The following is a 10,331-nucleotide window of genomic DNA, read 5'->3' as shown; positions in this document are numbered from 1 at the left end:
TCTACCTCACTCTGTCTTCCAAATAGCATGAAAGTGCATTTCACTGGCAGACTCAAATCCCATCAGAAACTGGAGGGAACATAAGTGAAGGTAGGAATATACCTCATGTCAACATGTATTATCGAGCTTGGGGCTTTGGTCCTTGTTTTGAGGCCTTTTGTACACAAGAATATAGAGTAAGATTCATTCACAAATGGTGGGTCCATTGTCCCAAATCCTAGCTAACTTTAAGTGTTCCTGAGAAAAGTTGCAAAAGTGATGTGCTTCATAATATTAAGACTGGCTTGGCTTTCCTCGGGCTAACATTTGACACAGGGTAGGCACAGAAACACCATTTGGAATCTTAAGGCTAGAGTGTGAGTTTCACTCCCACCACTTTCTAACAGTCATTTAATGTTTCTGAGCCTCAATTTTCATTTGAATTGTGAAAAAAAGATAAGGAGATTATTATTAGAATAGAGGCCCCGATGCTCAAAGATTCATACAAGATTGGGCCTTCCTTCCCCTCGCTGTGGGCACTGCCTTCCCTTTGGCCGGAGCGGCCTTTCAGCTTCGGCTAGGAACTGCCTTTCCACTTTCCCACGCTGGCCAGAGGCCCGGAGTGGCTGGGGTGGTGCAAAACGCCTGAGTGCCACCCTGACCCCAGCTGCTCAGCACCATCCTATGCAAATTAACCCGCCAATTTGTTGGATTAATTTGCATACTGATTCCTGATTGGCTGGTGGGTGTTGCAAAGGTACGGCCAATTAACATGTTACTCTTTTATTAGGTAGATTCTGGGGAAATGATGGATTTGCCTTTTGCAAAGCTTGTTGCAGAGATTTGGAATACTGGTGGCTGATAGTTTTCACTGTCTCCCTGGCCAGGAATGTCTCTCAATGTGAGAGTCACCTTGTCCAAGGACATGCCCCCTCCTATGAGCGGCCTATGCCCACTAATTGGGCAATGGGGAGAATGGGGGGAGGGTAAAAAAAATTCAGCTCCCTTTTCTCAATTAAGAGCAATTCTGAAGAGCCCCCCAGCTCCAGAGCTCCCCATGGGATCAGATGCAGGTTCTACTGTACCTGCATCCAAGTTCAAGCTCTTCCTCTGCTTCTCCTGCATTGCTTACCCCTCACAGATGTTGATTCTGAGGCCACTCTGCCCCCAAACTTCCTGCACATAAATCCCTGTCTCTCTGTTTCCTGGGAAACCTAAACATCAACACTGGCTTAGCAGAAAGGGATTTTATAAAGGAGAATAGGTGCTCCAAGAAGGCCAGCAAGGCTGCATGGAGAATGGATTCTAAGAAAGAAAGCTCTGGGTGACTCTATAGACCCTCCAGTGGAGACGCTCCTGCTTCACCGTGCACAGAGACACTTCCGTGTGTGTCACTGACACTGTTAGGACACTGCATGTGACTGCTGCAGCCTCTGCCACTCCTGACTCTGGAGTGAGTGGGGTTGCCACTACCTTCTCCAGAATGGATTGGATTCAGTATCTGCCGCTCTGCCATTCTAGCTTTTTGCTTGAAGTCTGGGTAAGTGAATCTGATTGCCAGAGACCAGCTCATCTGCCTCTAGCCTAGGAAATCAGTAAAGGAAGGGGGAACTCATACAGTGGGGATTCTTTCAATGCTGGACCCACTATTGGGAGAGAAATGGTAAATGCCCCGTAGAAGCATCACTGAGATGTTGGTGATGGGACTGTATGGGAATGGGTCCTTGCAAATAGCCGAATTGTATTTTATCGGGAGCCTTTGTGAGGTCATCATCTTAACCCACAGTTAAACCCAGATCAGTAGAGGGACTTCACTGCCTTTGGAAGCACAGACCAAACCTGAAAGTACAGACCAAAAAAAGTGCACAATAAATAATCAAAAAGTAATTCATAAATACTCAACCTCCTTATGGTTCAGAATCGGGCCTTTCTTTTCTGTGCAAACACGCTCTTGGTTTATCTCACACAATCCCAAGGCCTAAAAACCACCTCTGTGATAGTGAATCCAGCATTTATACTACTAGTCTTAATTTATCCGCTGAACTTCAGATTCATCTACCCAACCTCTCCTTTTTAATACCTAAAGGCCAGTAATAAAACTAAAATATGTCTTAATTCTGACTCAAATCTATCTCCAAGACCACACTCCCATCTCAGCAAGTCACATTGCCCTGAGTCATTCTGGGACGGTTTTCTTTCCTTCATGCTCCCTAATTATAGTTTCTCAGTTCTAACTGGAAATATGTCCTGAATTCATTCACTTTTTTTAAAAATCTGAATCATGACAATATCCACAGTCACCAGCCCCCATCCCTTTTGCGCTTGAATGACTAAAGCAGCCTCCTGCATGAACTCCCCGCTTCCACTTTTCCTTCTTAATCCATTCTTCCCCAACAGGATCACGTAATCCACCTTCTACTCCAAGTGGATTTACAATAAAATCGAAGTCCCCTGCCAGCTCAGATGAAGACTCACACATTCCAGCACTGATTTGGGCCCTCCCCACTCTGATCTTGATTCTGGGTTGATTACATGGTGCCAATCACAGGAACCTCATTTAGCTCTAGGTCTCCTGATTTTTCATGGCTGGATCCTTTCATTCAAGCCTCAACTCAAAGTCCCTTTCTCAAGTGACCTTGCTGGTGACCCCATCTAAAAGAGTCACTATTCTATGAGTCACTATCACTCTATTATACTTTCCGCATAGTATTTACTACCACCTGAAATTACCTGATTATTGACTCCTCGTTTCCCTCCTCCACTGCAATACAAACTTGTTGAAAATTCCGACTTTGTCTGTCTCATTCACAACTGCAACCCAGTGTCTAGAATAGTACCTGGCAGGTGCTAGACATTCCATGAATACTTCTTGCATGCATTAACCTTACTCATCAGCCTGTCTTGTTTACATAAGTCTAGAGTGGGAGTTTTTAGCCTGGCTCCATGTCTCCCCAGCAGGTTTGTGAACTTGGATGGGAAAAAGTGTGCATGCTTGTTTTCACAAACTTCTAACTGAATCCGAACTGTAGTTGTATTAGGAGTCCATGTGATTTTATCATCAATAGAAGTCATAGATATTTTCAACTCATATTACATTGTATCAGATATCTCAAAATATTGCTTATTTTCATCTCTCTCTCTTCAAAATTTGGCTCATTGCCAAATTGATATCAAATGCATTAATAAAGAAGTACATACAGTACTACATCAAAAATTTTTTAAATTAAATAATTCTAATTAAAGACTAAATAAAATAGAAATATTAAATTGATTGCTTTCTATTATAATCCTATAGATTTTAAATGTTAGTCTGAGAGGGTTCCATGGGCTTGACCAGAGTATGGAAGGGGTTTGGGACACATAAAAATTAAGGTATAGAGCTGGACTGCCCAATCTGGTAGTCCTAGCTACAGGTAACTATTTACATGTAACTTTAAATTAATTAAAATTAAATTAAAAATTCCAATTCATAATAGTACTAGTCACATTGAAGTGCTCAAAAGCCTCACATGGCTCATGGCTCCTATAGTAGACGGTGCAGGTACAGAATGTCCATCGTTGCTCTCTATTGGATAGCACTGGTCTAGAGCTTAATGATCACTTCCTGATTTGCTATACTTTGCCCTCACCCCACCCCCAATATTATGAACTACATTCTTCAACAGAAATATTGAGAGTGGACTGGAGACACAATGACCTTTTCTCAGGATTCTTGCTGTTCTCCTTTCTACACAAACCTTTACTCCATCACCATCTCTGCCCTCCCTCATGGTTCAGAGAGTAGAGTTATCATGGGCAGTTTGGCAATGAGTCATCTCTTTTCATCATTTTCAGGCTTTTGCCCTGGCCCTGGGCAGAGGACATAGCTGAGAATAATTCCCTGTCTCAGAATTACAGAGAATAAGTAATTAAAGACAGATAGCATTGCTCAAAATGGGAGAACTAGAGCGATAAGCATCTCTCTCCTTGAGGGTCCCTCGTACCTGCACCCTGGCCCTTGAGGGGGTAGTGTCCATGCTGGGACATGAGGTGGACCCCTCTGCCAAGCTGGGGCCTCAGAGGAAGTCCCAGCTAGAGTGCCAGGACTGGTTGTGGTGGCGCTGAGTCAGCGGGAAGGACTTGAGCCTTATCCAAGGAAGGAGAGAACAGACTAGAAGTGGCCCAGCTGCACACTTCAGCAGCGAACTTCCTCCAAACAGTCTGGGCTAATAGCAGCCTAGCCACCCTCACAGACATCAGCTGGCTCAGAGCTGTGCAGCAGCATAACTCTCCCTCAATGGCCCAAAGCTTTCCGCATGCCCAGATACCAACTTGGAGAGAAACAAGGAGAGTGATGCAAATTGGAAAAACTGACTCATTCAAAAGAGACAGCTTACTGGAATCACCGGAGTCTAGCAGATTAGACTAAAATTCAGTCCTGCCCGCACCCCTCATTAGTCAGTGGTATGGAGGTCAGGGGAAATTGGGTCAGTTATAGAAAGTTCTCTTTGCACATGTAAGCCTGGTGTGAGTAAATCTGAGGCTGGACCCTACCTGACCTGAATCACACAGACCCAAGACAACTTCTGGCTCTTGGTGAATGAGGGTCCTATCAGACCTTCTTAGCTAAAGGGGTGGGGTATCAAATACTGAAGCAGTATTCCAATGTCACTGTACCCATTCCATCTCCTGCGCCCTCACAACAAGATAGCCCAGTGGCCCCTGGTCTTCCAGTCCTCTCAGCATTGCTTCTAGCCAAACCTGAGATCAATGTTTTTCGGAGATACCCTCCCCCTGTGTCATGTTGGTCACTGATGAGACTAGTCCTGTGTCTCCAAAACAGAGGGAGCAACGTGCTGTGTCTGTAGATGCCGGGGGTGGCGTGTGTACACAGGTCTCCTGCTAGTGCTGGTGTGTGTGTGCATGTGTGGGGGATGTGTAGGGAAGGGGTGGTTTGGAGAATAAGGTCAGCAGAAAAGCACAGCACATTGCTTGAGGTGTGGTCGGCTGGCAGGAAAGGACTAGAGAAGTTGACAGTTTCACATCAATTCCTTCCCCAAGCAAAATTTCACTGGTTTTGTTTCCCAGCCTAACTAACTGGAGCATAAACACTAAATTTAATTAGTTAATCGTTTTAATTGGATTGTGTGAATGTCTCTGTTTTGTTTTGTACTGGGTTGAGTAATGTCCCCTCCCTAAATTTAGGTTCATCCAGAACCTCAGAATACACTTTTATTTGAAAATAGGGTCTTTGAAGATGTAATTAGTTAAGAAGTGGTCATACTGAATTAGTATTCCCTAAACCAATAGAGCTGGTGTCCTCATAATAAAAGGTAACGACACATGGAACACACACACACACACACACACACACACACACACACACGAAGAACACATATGATGGCAGAATCAAAGAATGGAAATAATGTATCTGCAAGCCACAGAACACCAAGGATTGCCAGCAACCATCAGAAGCTAGGAAGAGACAAGGAAGGTTCCCGTACAGTTTCAGACAGGGCGTGGCCCTGCTGACTCCTTGCTTTTGGGCATCTAGCACCCAGATAGTGAGAGAATACATTGCTGTTGTTTTAAGTCACACAGTCAGTCTGTGGTGTGTTAGTTATGGCAGCCCTAGAAAATCATGCTGGGGGAGGAGATGTCATAATAAAACATAAAGAAGGAATATGCAAATTGTTCAGGATGCCATCACAGTAACAGTAATGACCAAATAGCAGACTATGAGGGGCAACAAGGATAGCAGGGGGTTAGTGAGGAACAACCAAATGAACTGAACAGCAGGCTGCATGGAGTGACCAAGTCAATGGGTGGGGGGAGCAGTTGGGGACAACCAGGCTAGCAGGGAGAGGCAGTTAGGGACGATCAGGCAGGTAGGCAGCTGAGCAGTTAGGAGCCAGTAGTCCTGGATTGTGAGAGGGATGTCTGTCAAATACTGAAGCAGTATTCCAATGTCACTGTACCCATTCCATCTCCTGCGCCCTCACAACAAGATAGCCCAGATTGGAGAGAGTACAGGTTGGGCTGAGGGAACCCCATCCCCCATTCAAAAATTTTGTGTACCAGGCCTCTAGTCCTAGCTAATAAAGAGGGAATATGCTAATTGACCATCACGCCCTCACAAAGATGTTGGTGCCCATAGCCAATAAGGAGGGAATATTCTAGTTGACTGCTGCACCCTCAAAGACGGTGGCACCCACAGCCATAAGATGGCATCGCCCAATTCCCTCAGCCCCACTGGGGTGGCAGGTGCATGGCACAGCCAGGCCTTCCCACAGGCGGGTCCGACCCCTCGGCACGCCTGCCTCTGGAGTCACCCAGTCCCCTCAGTCCCACAGCCACCCAGAGCAGGCCTGAGGTGCAAGCAAGCCTTTGATGTTGGCTGCCCAGTAGCCCAGGGCCATGATGAGGTGCAGGCAAGCTTTGGATGGTGGCTGCCCAGCCACCCAGGGCCAGCCCGAGGCACAGGCAAGCCTTGGATGGTGGCTGTTTAGCCTACACCTGAGATGTAAGCAAGCCTTGGATGGCAGCTTCCCAGCTGCCCAGGGCTGCCCAAGGCTCATGTAATCAGGGACAGCCAGGGCTTGCGCTGCTGGCAGTGGCAGCAGCAGAGGTGTGATGGGGGTGTCGCCTTCCCCTAATCACTGGTTGCCTCCTGCCCCTGAGGGCTCCTGGACGGTGAGAGGGGAAGGCTGGGCTGAGGGACCCCCCCCCCTCCAGTGCATGAATTTTCATGCATTGAACTTCTAGTATATATATAAAACCCTAATATACAAATAGACGAAATGGACCAAACGGCAGAACAACTGAACAACCAGTCTCTCTGATGTGTGCTGACCACCAGGAGGTGTGCATGAAACATGGCAGGCATCAGCTGTGGTGGGATGGTGGAGCAGGTGAGCAGGGGTGCCAGACCAAGGCAGGGCACTGGTTGCTGTCATCAGGGTGAGCCTCTGGTGGTTACTAAAATTCTTTGCTCCTGCATGCTGTGGTGCCATCTGGAGTTTGCACCTGCTACCGGCGCTGGCCCCAATCACTTGGCAATATCAGCGGGTGTAAGTGGTGGCTGCTGGCCCTGATGACTCCTGAGGGCTTCTCCACCACCCCCTGCTCCTGAGGGGTGATTAGGGCAGCAGCTGCTGCTTGCACCCACTGCTGGTGCTGGCCCCAATGGCTCTACTCCATCAGTGGGTGTGAGCGGGACTGGCACCATCAGCACATGGGAATGGCGGCAGTAGGAGCAGAGCTGCCAGCAGACAGGGGACCAGGGGCTGCAGCAGGAATGGCTGGGTGGGGGCATGGAAGATGGGCCAAGACCTGTCCCTGTGCCCACCACAGCCTCATGGCCCACAAATTCCTTTCAAAGTGCACAAATTCATTCACTGGGCCCCTAGTTTATTATAATCTCCCATGGATCATCATGGTTTTTCTCTAAATGTAGGTCTAGGAAGGGAATCAGTGGAGGAAGTAAAGAGGGCTAAGGATTAAGAACTCTAAAAGGAATCTTCTACCCCCCCTCCCTTTCCTCCCTTCTCCCTCCCCTTTCTATCCCTCCTCTTCAAGGTTTTCATGCAATCTCAAATGATGCTATTTATGAGCTCTAGTGAGAACATACATTAAATGAATAACATTTTCTTAAGAAAATGTATCACTGTTGTTTTATAATTAAGGCAATAATTAATTGGAGTAAAGAGAAGGTGTGGAATATAAAACATAAACTCTCCTTAGAGATTTAAAAAGGAAGATAAAAATGCAACATCAACAGGGAACTCTTTTAGTACTCATTTTTAATAACATAACATATTACTTTTTTAAAGAACATTTTAACTCCTGCCTCCCTTTTTATTTTTAAATTTTTCATGGGGCGGAGGAGACTCATGCTAGGTCTTGGGGGAGACATAGTAATTAGAGACATAAGAATAGCTAGCACAGCTTCACATGGAAAATGTCTCAACTGTGGTCGTCATGACATGGGTTTGGGAACAAGCCACCTCATTCCACAAGACAAAATTGGGTGAAAATAACTTAGTCATAAGAATGCAGAACTGAATCCCCAGGAAAGCATAAAATACATGCTCCAAGGCACACCTTTGAAGATGCCACATTTATCTTGGGCCAAGGATTGTTTACAGAATGCTGTGCGATCCACCCCAGCTGAAACAAGAGACATGGAATGAATATTTTTAGGTCAATGAGTTTCATATTTTACATTTCCCCAGGTCTTCGGCTTCCTTGATTACTCATGTGGAAAGTACTTTAAGAAGAGAGAGTTCAAAGTTGTTTACTGTGACAAACAAACTGGAAGGTGGCTCCCATGAGCCTTTGCTTTTGGTGTTCATGCCCTTATGTAATTTTGTTTCTTTGAGTATAGTTAAGACCTGTGACTTGCTTCTAGCCAATATAATATGACAAAGTGATTGGAATGTAACTCCCGTGATCACATTACATTACATAAGATTCTGTCTTGATCGCAGATCACGCCAGAGTCTGACTCTCCTTGCTGGTTCTAAAGAACCAAACTTCTAAGACTCCTGCAGCTACAAGAAAATGAACAATGCCAACAAGTGGGATGAACTTGGAAGCACGTCTTTCCCCATTTGAACCTCCAGATGAGAACCCAGCTCTGGCAGACAGACTTATAATAGACCCAAGCTGGATGTGCCCAGACCCCTGATCCACATAAACTGTGAGGTAGCCAATGTGTGTTGTTTTAAATCATTGAGCCTGTCGTGATTTGTTATACAGCGATGCAAATGCATACACTTGATACCTTATTTTTCAGCCAAGTACTCTTAGATTGGGTTTCTGTCTTCAAGAGTTTGAAAACCATTGATTGGAATCCATAACTCAGAATTTAAAAAAGTATAGGAGGCCATATTTAAAATAAATTTTATAGGGCCAAGGTGGCCCAGAGATCTGAAAGCACTGGCGGGAGCTGGTCCACTTCCCCACCCCCCACCCCCCACCACCTCCCCCCCCCCCCCCCCCCCCCCGCTTCCCCGGGAGCTGCACCTCCCCTCCCGGTGACCTGGCTGGGAAGGGCTCTTAGGCATCTGGACCCCACCATGAAGGTGTTGCATGGCCCACGGAAGCAGATGCCCGCACCTGAGCAGTCCTGGCACTGATCATGTGGTAGACAAAGCCCCCTCATCAACCAACAGGCCCCACACAAGAGTGGCTATAGCCTGGTGGCCAGCCTCGACAATGTTAGGAATCTCTCCACTGTCCTGAAGGCCATTCATTTCTGAGAACGGGCCACCTGTTTCAGTACTAAAACTGGAATCCAGGTGACAGTGGAAAATGCTAAGTGTGTGCAAGCAAATGCTTGTATTCAGGCTGGAATATTTCAAGACTTTAAAGTTCAGGAAGAGCCTGCTACTTTCCTAATTAATTTAACTGGTCTTTTAGACTACTTACCTATTTTGGGATCAAGTCCTGTGCCAGATGGGGGGGGGGGGGGGGGCGGTCCGTGAAGCATTTTCTGAATTGGATATAAGTGAGGTTCTATAGGTCACCATGTCTTCTGACAAGCCTTATTTTAGGTTATCTACGTTTGGGAATGCAGAAAGCTCCCACCTTGACTATCCCAAAGATTCTGATATGATGGAATCCATTAATTGTAATGAAACCCAGGTTAACAGATTTCTTTACTGAAGCCCTCTACAAAGGCATTAGTCCTGTCGTGCAAGGTGCCTATTGGACAGATAACCGAGGCTTCCTCTCATAACAGGATATGGTTAGAAATGAAGATGGACAGGTACATTTTGTGGAGTATTACTGCTGCCCTGAGGAAGAAGTTCCTGATTCAGAATCTTGAGTATGACAATGCACTGTGACATTTTATGTCTGCATTCATGATAGGTCACATTCACATACTCATGATTTTGTACTGGATTTCCAAAACAGAAGAGGCACAGAGGAGACAGGAGTAAGATCCCTGTGCCCTAAGACAGCGTGTAAGTCAATGTTTTCATGTAGTCACAGATGACCCAGTACTGGACTATCCTGTGGAACTCATAGGAATTATGAACTATGATGAAGAAATTATATATTCTATTTAAGTAGGACATTTCAAAAGGTTGAAAATTTAAAGTTTGATGGAGCCATATGTGAAATGTTCTTTTATTTATTTGCTATGAGAAAAAACAAAGGCATAGTGGGTATTGCTTACTAGCTTGAATTCTGGAGAATATACCTTAAAGCAGTGTTTCTTAAAGGGTTTGTGCCCAGACCAGCACCATCAGCATCACCTAGAAACTTGTCATAAACTCTGCAGAAATTCTGATATATGGCAAAATTTGAGAGCCACAGGGTGAAAGGATACTTAAAAAAAAAAAAAAAAAAAAAAAAAGTCATTT

At 45.6% G+C, this 10,331-nt stretch overlaps 1 pseudogene across 1 annotated transcript; it reads left to right on the top strand.

The window, feature by feature from the left end:
• Positions 1–1,462: 1,462 nt before the first annotated feature.
• On the top strand, positions 1,463–9,790 carry LOC311612710 (cell cycle checkpoint protein RAD1-like; annotated as a pseudogene). Its single transcript has 2 exons — positions 1,463–1,519; positions 9,135–9,790. The product of its transcript is annotated as a cell cycle checkpoint protein RAD1-like (transcript).
• Positions 9,791–10,331: the final 541 nt, after the last annotated feature.

This window comes from Pipistrellus hanaki, assembly GCF_964339955.1.
Source record: "Pipistrellus hanaki genome assembly, chromosome: 1".
Lineage (NCBI taxonomy): Eukaryota > Metazoa > Chordata > Mammalia > Chiroptera > Vespertilionidae > Pipistrellus > Pipistrellus hanaki.
The sequence above is the reverse complement of the archived record's forward strand: the minus strand, read 5'-3'. Positions and strand labels throughout refer to the sequence as shown.